The sequence below is a fragment of the Haemaphysalis longicornis genome, unplaced genomic scaffold (genome assembly GCF_048455015.1).
Source record: "Haemaphysalis longicornis isolate Haplotype H1 unplaced genomic scaffold, Haemaphysalis longicornis Haplotype H1 scaffold_6, whole genome shotgun sequence".
Taxonomy (NCBI): domain Eukaryota; kingdom Metazoa; phylum Arthropoda; class Arachnida; order Ixodida; family Ixodidae; genus Haemaphysalis; species Haemaphysalis longicornis.
In genome coordinates, this window is record NW_027526407.1 from 104,605,066 (window position 1) to 104,614,260 (window position 9,195).

The 9,195-nt window shown below is 46.5% G+C and overlaps 1 non-coding gene across 1 annotated transcript; it reads right to left on the minus strand.

The window, feature by feature from the left end:
• Positions 1-6,626: 6,626 nt before the first annotated feature.
• On the minus strand, positions 6,627-6,699 carry Trnaw-cca (transfer RNA tryptophan (anticodon CCA)). The gene has a single exon. It is a non-coding gene; the product is annotated as a tRNA-Trp (tRNA).
• Positions 6,700-9,195: the final 2,496 nt, after the last annotated feature.

Here is a 9,195-nt window from a genome sequence, read left to right on the forward strand (position 1 = left end):
ACGGGGTCTGCGCTGCAACTTCCAGCAGTGCGGAAGCGTGGACAATCACGGCATCAAAAGTAAGTGAAAAGTACACCATAAGGTATTCAGTGGTGCAGACGAGTTCGGTCGGATTCATACAGGCCGTATTTTAGGTTTGCCCTACCCTGATGGGAAGAATAGATACGGTGCACAAAAGAGCATCACACAGTGATCTAGCACCCGAACATGAAATAGGTAGGGACCGTAGATCACAAAACGTTAAACGTTTCTAAGAGGTGGGGGGCACGCGGCCTCCTTCCCAAGGATGAATCGCATTGTCGAGCCGGATTTGTCTAATAATGCTGCTGTGGTTGGAGTGTTTGTGCAAATTCTGATGGGAAACTCCGGGGTAGGAATTATCAACAACGTGACAAAAATTATGACGTCGCCAACTTTAATAGAGAGATAAACACGTTAGTTTTCCGTAACTTTTATTGATACCAATTGTCGTTCATCTACACTTATAAATGACATGAGATTCCCGAACCTCGCGGCCATAGTGAGTTTTCAAAACACTTTTTAAAACTGTTGCTTAGATGTTCAAATGTATGAGCGGCACCATTCACATGTCTTGACACGGGCAAACAAGGCGAACTTTTTGCAGGAGAGCGGTGAATATTGAAACGTTTTCGAAAGGGCGTTTCGAATACGGTTCAATAGCAACCAACGGAAGAGGCATCAAATACTAATCTAGTGTCAGCCCTTTCAGTGCTACTTCATGGCTGCAGTGACGATCAAAGCTGGCGGAAATACAGCCGGGCTTAGTCGCGCTGAGGAGTGGGTGTGTACAGACGTGGAGATTTCCAGGCGTTGGGTCAATTAGCCCTTAAATGCCGAAATTATGAAATAGGCCGCAAAAAAATTTCTTTTGTCGTGTTTCGGCTTTAAACAGACCCCGTGATTACATTCCACAGTTGTATTATCCGGGATGCAACTTAATCGCCGACTTTTAGGTTTGTCGCGAATTCGTGACAACAGGCACCTAGGCCAATATCTGGAATGCAAATTTATCGCCTACTTGGTCCTTATCGCCTGCCTGAGCCATCCCTTTGTTTGGGTTTTTGCGTTGCAAAAAGATTGGCCTGCTGTACGATTTGACGCATTAAGCTGTCATCAAAATACCCTTTGAAATATTCAGTAGGTGCTAGCACAGTGTCTCTTTCAGGAAGGGTAGTATTACAGGTTGGAATTTCCCGCTCTTCTTGACAGTCTGTTTTTTTCACTTCCCTGTCTGTTTGGCAGCGGCAGCTGGCAAAGGCACCACGTCACCGTTTTCATCTTCACTGCTTTGACGGAGGCTCTCCCAAGGGCGCAGCTCATGCTTGTGCATGAGGATCGTAGTCAACATCGTCGTAATCACTGTAACTAAGTCAGCTATCGCTAATGTTATCCTCTGGTGGCAGGCGTGTGCGAAGCCCTTTTCTTTCATACAACAATCTGACATCCATCCTCTGCCATAAAATAAAAAACCATCATACCAGCAGTCCCCGCAAACTGCCTAAATTGCCGAGTGTCGCGAATTCGCGACATACCACGAAAGCAAGAAGCATGCAACAAAAAAAATATTTTTCGACAATGTAACACCTCATGGGCAGTCTCCTGAATGCGTGCACATAGAAAAAATTGGCCGTGTATTTGCTACTTTCGTTGCAAATGTCGTCAAAAGACGATAGTCTTTGTAGACATTTGCCAAGAAAATGCCCCCCTTTGCTTTCCCGCTCACCTCTCATGCTGTTCTTGTACCGTCGCGCTCATCCCAAGGTAAACACACTAAAGGTTTGCGCAAGGCGATTTGAATTTACCGCGTTCCACTGCTACAGGCCGGGTTCCTCGATGCCAGCGCTGCAGTACGGCGGAGACGCGCGTGAATGGAGGCGGCCGACTAGAATGTTTATAAAACCGCGTGGCCATGCTCCACGTGCGTTCCAAGCAGAACGTAGAACCTAGCTAATGGAACCTTTCGTTGGTGTTGCGGCGGGATTTTTCATATGCCGCCAGGAGGCGGCGGTTTTGGGCAGTAGATGTAGAATATCATTTGTTATCGAAGAACCAAGCATCCGTGAATTTTTTTAATAAAGGAAAACTGTAAATATCTCTTGGGTACTAATTTCATGTCTTATATTTACGTAATGTCTTGTTCTTTTTCAACAAAGTTGACAAATATGAACATATAAACCGGGCTTAGACGTTTAACTTTGGCTTTGAGTGTATATTACTATTGTGCAATATGTATTTTATATGGCCGGTGGGTGAATCGAGTCACATACACACAGAGAGACAGACAGACAGACAGACAGACATACAGACAGACAGACCAAAATTTATCGGTTTAGCTAGCCCAAGAAAGACTACCGTCTTTAAAACACGCAGGCGGTGAAGTTATAATCACCCGGCATTGTACCCCGACAGGGATGCTACCAGGGCGGCCCACTTTGGACGACGCCTCTCGTGACCCCATTTCTGAGCATGCTCATGGGCATCTTGAAGGCAATCCTAAAGTAGGCCTCCTAATTAGCGTATTACTTCTGCTTCTATCCAGTGGCTCTCCTCCCCGGATGATTCTTTAAACGCTTTCTGCCCTTGGGCTGGATGGCCACATCAAAGGAACATTCCGCGTCCCTCATTGGCGCCTCTACGCATGGGGCCAAGGTCACGGTCCTGGGAGAAGTGCCTTACGCTCGCCCGTGTTCGGTCGGGTGATTTGGAGTGGTATTTGTTTACACGGTTAGGACTACCTAATTAAGTATGGAGCACCGTGAGGCTATGTTGCGAAGTTCGTACGGCAGAGAACGAATGGCGGACAAATGTTTGCGCGTATTTTGGGAGATTTAGTTTAGCCCTTTCTTAGTTAAGTTTTTAGGTATGAGCGCCGGCCCATGCACAACACACAGACACCCACAGGCACGCGCAGACACACACACACACACACACACACACACACACCATAGGGAGTGCGCGTTTCTCCATTGCACGATCGAATGCTTGTCAGGCTTCTTGTCATGTGTTGTAATGTGGTTATCTTCCGGGCGTTACAAGGTGGTTGACTGCGGAGAGAGAGAGAGAGAGAGAGAGAGAGAGAGAGGAGGGGAGGGAAAATAGATATCAAGATGGCGAGCGTAAACTAGAACGGACATCGAAATGTTTCCATGTTTCCAAAGTTTCCCTGCGGACTCAACCAGGAATTGTGCATTTGTTTATTTGTCGGTAGTACGCCCAATGGTGCGCTGTCCGTGTATGGGGCAACGTCATGCGCGGGATGCATCTAAATCGTTTGCTTAATATTTCATTCCCGTAAAGATGACTATGTTTTCCAACTGCCAGGCGTCACGATATCTCTCTTAGGTTATCCAGCGTCGTGACTAATTCCCTGGGAACAGCGTGTATAAAAAGATATTCTAACAAACGGTAGAGCAGTATTTATTATTTATTATTATCATACTCCCAAGGGCCGGAGGCATTACAGAGAGGAGTGGGTATTGTTACTAACAAACAAATTCATTGACATGATTTTTAAAGTTAGTGGCGTCGGTGATAGCAGCGATGGAGGCAGGGAGATGGTTCCAGTCATTCGTTGTTCGTGGTAAAAACGAATCAAAATGAACATTGGTGCGAGAGTCAGGAGCTTGAAACGATGATCTGTGCGTGAAGAAATGTATGATGGCGGGGACATTAGCTTATTAGATTATTGCATTAGACATTAGATTATTGCAGTAAGCGGGGCAACGTCATACACGTGATGCTTCTCTCTCGCTCTCCCCTCTCTCTCTCTACTCTCTCTCCACTCTTCGTCTGGATGTCTGAGCACAACGCACACAGGAATGGTTGCTGTCTGCTATGCAAATAACAATCATCCCGGATACCTGATAGGCTCAACCAGATAGGTTCAACTAAGCTGGGAAGACAAACAACACTTACTCACTAGAAAAGGATGTGGCGACCTTGGTGTAGTAGTCGGCTTCAACCTCGTAATACTTGCCAAAGCGAATTCCAGCCCCAGTCTCCAGCAGCAGTACGCCACCGGATCACGGCGGTGGTAAGGGCGGAGCTACACCAGAGGGTGCTAAGAATTACAAAGAGGGGAACAGCGCAACACATACGAAACAAAAGAAGAAAGTGACAACCGCGAGCGCTGACTTACAACTGACTATTTTTCGGCATGTCACATATATACGCTGTCAGAAAAAGTACTATAAAAGCCGAAATAACGCGAAAGCTAATAGAGAGTTTTAGCATAGCGGCTCCCGTACGCTACGCTAAGGTTAGCGGGTAGCGGGACCGGACTGTGCATGCGCGCTAGGAGAGTGCGAGGAGGTTGCCCCTCAGCAGAGGGAAAGAGCGGGCATGGCGAAGGCAGGCCGCGCGGAACTAATCCACTCCACCGTGACGAATTTGCTCTCCCCAGTCGCGCCCCGCTACCCGCCGCCGTAGCGTTAGCGGACCGAGCACGCTATGCTAAAACTCTCTAATGATAACCATAACGCTGCACGAACGCCATGTGCCACAAACACGTGCTGAACTATCTGTTGGACAGAAAATGACTCTCTTTAATTTGGCTACGGTTACACATTTTTCTTTTCGGCGCTGTATTTCTGTGGCTTCAATAATTTCTCTAGCCTTATTTTAACTGTATTTTCAATGACCAGTGCTATGTGAAATATTGGGGCGCTGTGTGACATGCTGAACTATCTTTCCCGCAAATAGTTCAGCACGTGTATGTGGCACATGGCGTCGGTGCATCGAGACGACTGGTTGGGTTGTCTCCAGTTTTCGTGTTATTTTGCTTTTCTTGTATTCTTTTGGACTGTCAGTGTGTAAATGGGCCATGTCGAAAAATAAAGTCACTTGTAAGTCAGCACTCCTGGTTGTCACTTCATTCTTGTGTTTTCGTCTGTATTGCGCTGTTCCCTTCTTCTTAATTGTGCCCCAACTTGCCCAAGCCTTAACCCTTGCGTGCTAAGAATATCTGGGTCTGGACAGTCCGCCTTTGAAACAACTCCGACAACGTTCAATGCACGAACACTGTCGAGAGAGGAAAGCTTAGCTGTACTACTATAGGAGCTCTCGGACATTAGTGTACACCGGCTAAATGACAACCTAACAACATCATTCACATAATCTGCAGCAGCTTTAGGAGAAGCAGCAAGCAGAAAACAAACTAGCAAACTATAAAAACTCGAAGGAACTGATTGCGAAACATAAAATAAAAACATAAAAGTGTCAAGTAAGGTGGGTCAAGTTGAGTTAGCACAGCTGTCTCAATCGAATAAGAGAAGTAAAACTAACCACAATCGTACCTATACCATGGCAGTGATCGAGGAAACGCTATGAATAGGTGCAAGCTTCAATGCAACTAAGAGGAAGCTAGCCGTCGGCAAAAACAGGATATAGGCACTCAGAGACGAGCGGGGTAACATTGCGCACAACATGGATGAAATAAAAAAGGTAGCAGAACGACTCTACACAGATGCTATGGCAGCGTCGTTAGACTAGAGGAAGCTACGGCGAGCACAAGCTTAACCTGCGGAGTTGTACTAGTAACTAAAGAGGTATTAGGAAAGGCTCTCGAGAGCATGAAAAGAGGAAAAACAGTGGGTGACGATGGCGTAAAGGAGATATATTTTTCCGGAAAAGCTTGCTGCACTATTTTTGGAATGCTTGAGGACTCAAAAAGTGTCAATAACCTGGAAAACGCAAACAGTCTCTGATTTGTAAAAATGGAGATAGCAAGGACCTTTAATAATTACAGAGCCGTCAGCCTACTCTCAGTTCTTTACAAACTCTTTAACAAAGTTATAGTTGCCGTATAGGTGACAACTTGGATTCCCCAGAACGCAGAAAGCTGGTAGGGTTTACGACGGGGTACTCAAGCATGAATATCATCCATGTGATATCATCATGTGATAGAAAATTCCGCATGATACACTTAGCCCCGTTACATGGCATTTATATATTATGAGAAACCGTTTTACTCAGTACATACCAGAGCCGTGCTAACAGCATCAAAAGACCAGAGAATAGAAAAGACCCACGCAAACCTTCTAGACGACATGTATATGGGATGTACGAGCAGGATAATACTTCACAAGCAAAGGGACAAGTTCCCCATTCGAAAGAGTGTAAGACAGGGACATACCATCTCGTTAAAACTGGTCACAGCACGTCTGGGCGGTATTCAGAAATCTTCACTGGGAAAACACAGGATTAAGGATAAACAAAGAATTCTTGAGTCATTTCAGGTTTGCAGACGACATAGTCTTGCTGAGTGAGACTGGAGAACACCAGCAAAAATGCTTGAGGAACTACAAGGAGGAAGCACGGCTGTGGGGCTAAAAATAAATACGAATAAATCTAAGGTGATTGGGAATCAGCATTCTGAAAGCGCACTTTCAGCTTGGTGAACGAAATGCGGCAGGAAGTCAGAGAAATAACTGATTGATTGATTGATTAATTGATTGTAGGGTTTAACGCGCCGACGCAACGAAGGCGATGAGGTGCGCCGTAGTGGAGGGCTCCGGATTAATTCTGACCACATGGGGATCTTGAACGTGCGCCGAAATCTCGTGCACACGGGTGTTTTTACTTTTCCCCTCCATCAGAAAAGCGGCCGCCGCGGCCGGGAATCGAACCCGCGACTTCGTGTTCTGGAGCGCAACGCCTTAACCACTGAGCCACCGCGGCGGGTGAAAGAAATAACTCCCGCGGACTCATGGTTAGTGTGCTGACCCTAACCACGAAAGATAAATCCGGCGCAGAATAGGTATGGGCTGGGGACATTCGACAAGCACTCCAAAATATTGCAAAATGAGCTACCTATATCACTCAAATAAAAATATGCAACCAGTGCATACTGCCGGTGATGACATACGGAAGTGAAACTTGACGCCGTACAAAAAAAAATACTAAACAAAGGTAGATCGGCTAAACAGGCCATGGAAAGAATAATTATAGGAGTAACACTCAGAGACAGAAAACGAGCTTCCTGGATGAGGGAACAAGCCCGAGTAGAAGATATCACAGTACAATTAAAAAAAAAAAAAGAAATGGAGTTGTGTCGGCCATGGGGTTAGAAGAACCGACAACCTGTGGACAATTAGGGCAGCAGAGTGGATTAACTGGATATAAACTGGAAGTTTCCAAGCTAACTGCACACAACTTTTATTTCTCTTGGTTTGTGAATATGAGAAATGTCTGGCTGCTCGCTTTATGTGGTAATCTTCGTGCCACTACGCATGCAATAATTTTCGCTGGTACGTTTATCCATAGATGTACGTACCTTACACTCCTGCTTCGCGGCCTTTCCTCCGGTGCATTGCAACTGACCCCAGTAATAGCACTACAAGCTTTCGTTAGCACTATTGAATAAATAACGCCCACGTTTCTTGAACAATGTATATGGATGAAGTTTCCACGGTAACGAAATTAGCGGAAGAAAAATGGCGCCAGGTAAAAGAGGGATACATCCTCGTGAGACTCACAGGGTACCAAACATTTCAGTCGAGCAATAATCCGTATACAGCTACGCTAGTGCAACGAAACATCCCCGCGGAACGTCAGCAATTCGATAGCATCGACATACCTCATGATTTTGTCGTATTATATCCTCCAAAACGCGCTGCCTCCCGACTTTATATACTGAATGTATATAGCAGCCCTCGAGAACACGCCCACAGCTTTACTCAACTATTCGCTCTTGCCTCACGAGCCGCGCAACAGCACCCACTAGTTGTGCTAGGTGATTTCAATGCCCCTCACACGGCGTGGGGCTACAGCCAATCCACACGAAAAGGCCGCCTCTTATGGGAATTGGTACAATCTCAACGGCTCACTGTTGAGTCAGATCCTTCAATCCCCACGCGGATAGGTAATAGTGCACAAAAGGACACTTCGCCAGACCTCTCTTTTACACGCCGGATACATGTGGCAAAATGGAGCTGCACGACCCACACTTTGGGCAGCGACCACTTTATCATTCAACTTGACATTCAGTTTGCTTCCACGTTAACACCACGCCTTCGACAACAATATCTCACCGATTGGGACGCCTTCAGACGTGCTTGCGAGCAGAACTCTCCCCCCGAGGTCAATGCCGCTACACTTCAGGAGTGGGTTAACGATCTGATAGACACAAAACGGCAGTACGATCAGCTAATAGACCCAGATATTCCCGCTGAAACGGTGGACACTCGCCTACAGCACTTGTGGGACGCGTACAAAAGCTTACAGTGCAGATGGAGGCACCAGAAACATAATAGACGCCTTCGCCTTAAGCTAGCAAACGTTGGTAAAGCAATAGAAGCATACACAGCCGAGTTGACCCGCGCGCAATGGGGGCAGTTTTGTGACCAGATAAAAGGCAACTTTGGCATGCGTCGCACTTGGGCCATATTGCGCCATATGCTCGATCCCGGTCACTCCCGAACAGCCAACAGCCATCGCCTCACAAAAATAATCCAGACATTCCCTGGAACTAACCAAGAACTTCTAGAACGCCTCCAAGCACTATACATAGCCCAGGGGAGCACGATATCGCTTCCGCCTTATCAAGGAACGGACAACGAGGAGCTCGATAAAGATATAACCGAAGCCGAGGTCAGAGCGGCACTCCTTACCATCCGGCCTGGGTCAGCACCAGGTCTGGATGGCGTAACAAACAAACTGCTCCGCAACCTTGATGACAACTCCATCACAGTATTGACCCAATACTATAATTACTACTGGACCAATGGAATCCTACCTCCTACGTGGAAACACGCCAAAATTTCCCTAATACCTAAGCCTGGAAAACCGCTCAGCCTTGAACACCTTCGTCCAATTTCTATTACTTCATGTATGGGAAAAGTCTTGGAGCACGTTGTCCACGCGCGCCTGGTAAAATATCTTGATCGAACCAGGGCATTTCCGCATACTATGATAGGATTCCGGCATGGGTTATCTACCCAAGACATACTTCTACAACTACAACACGAGGTCATCACACCTCCCTCCAAAGTGGACGCGGCAGCCATTCTTGCACTTGATCTCAAAAAAGCTTTCGACCGAGTATCCCATATAACCATACTCCAAAATTTAGAATCAATAGCTCCAGGCCAACGCACGTACAACTATGTAAAGAACTTCTTAACCGCCCGCACTGCAGTGCTACAAATTGGGGATATTGTAACCGACACCATACCC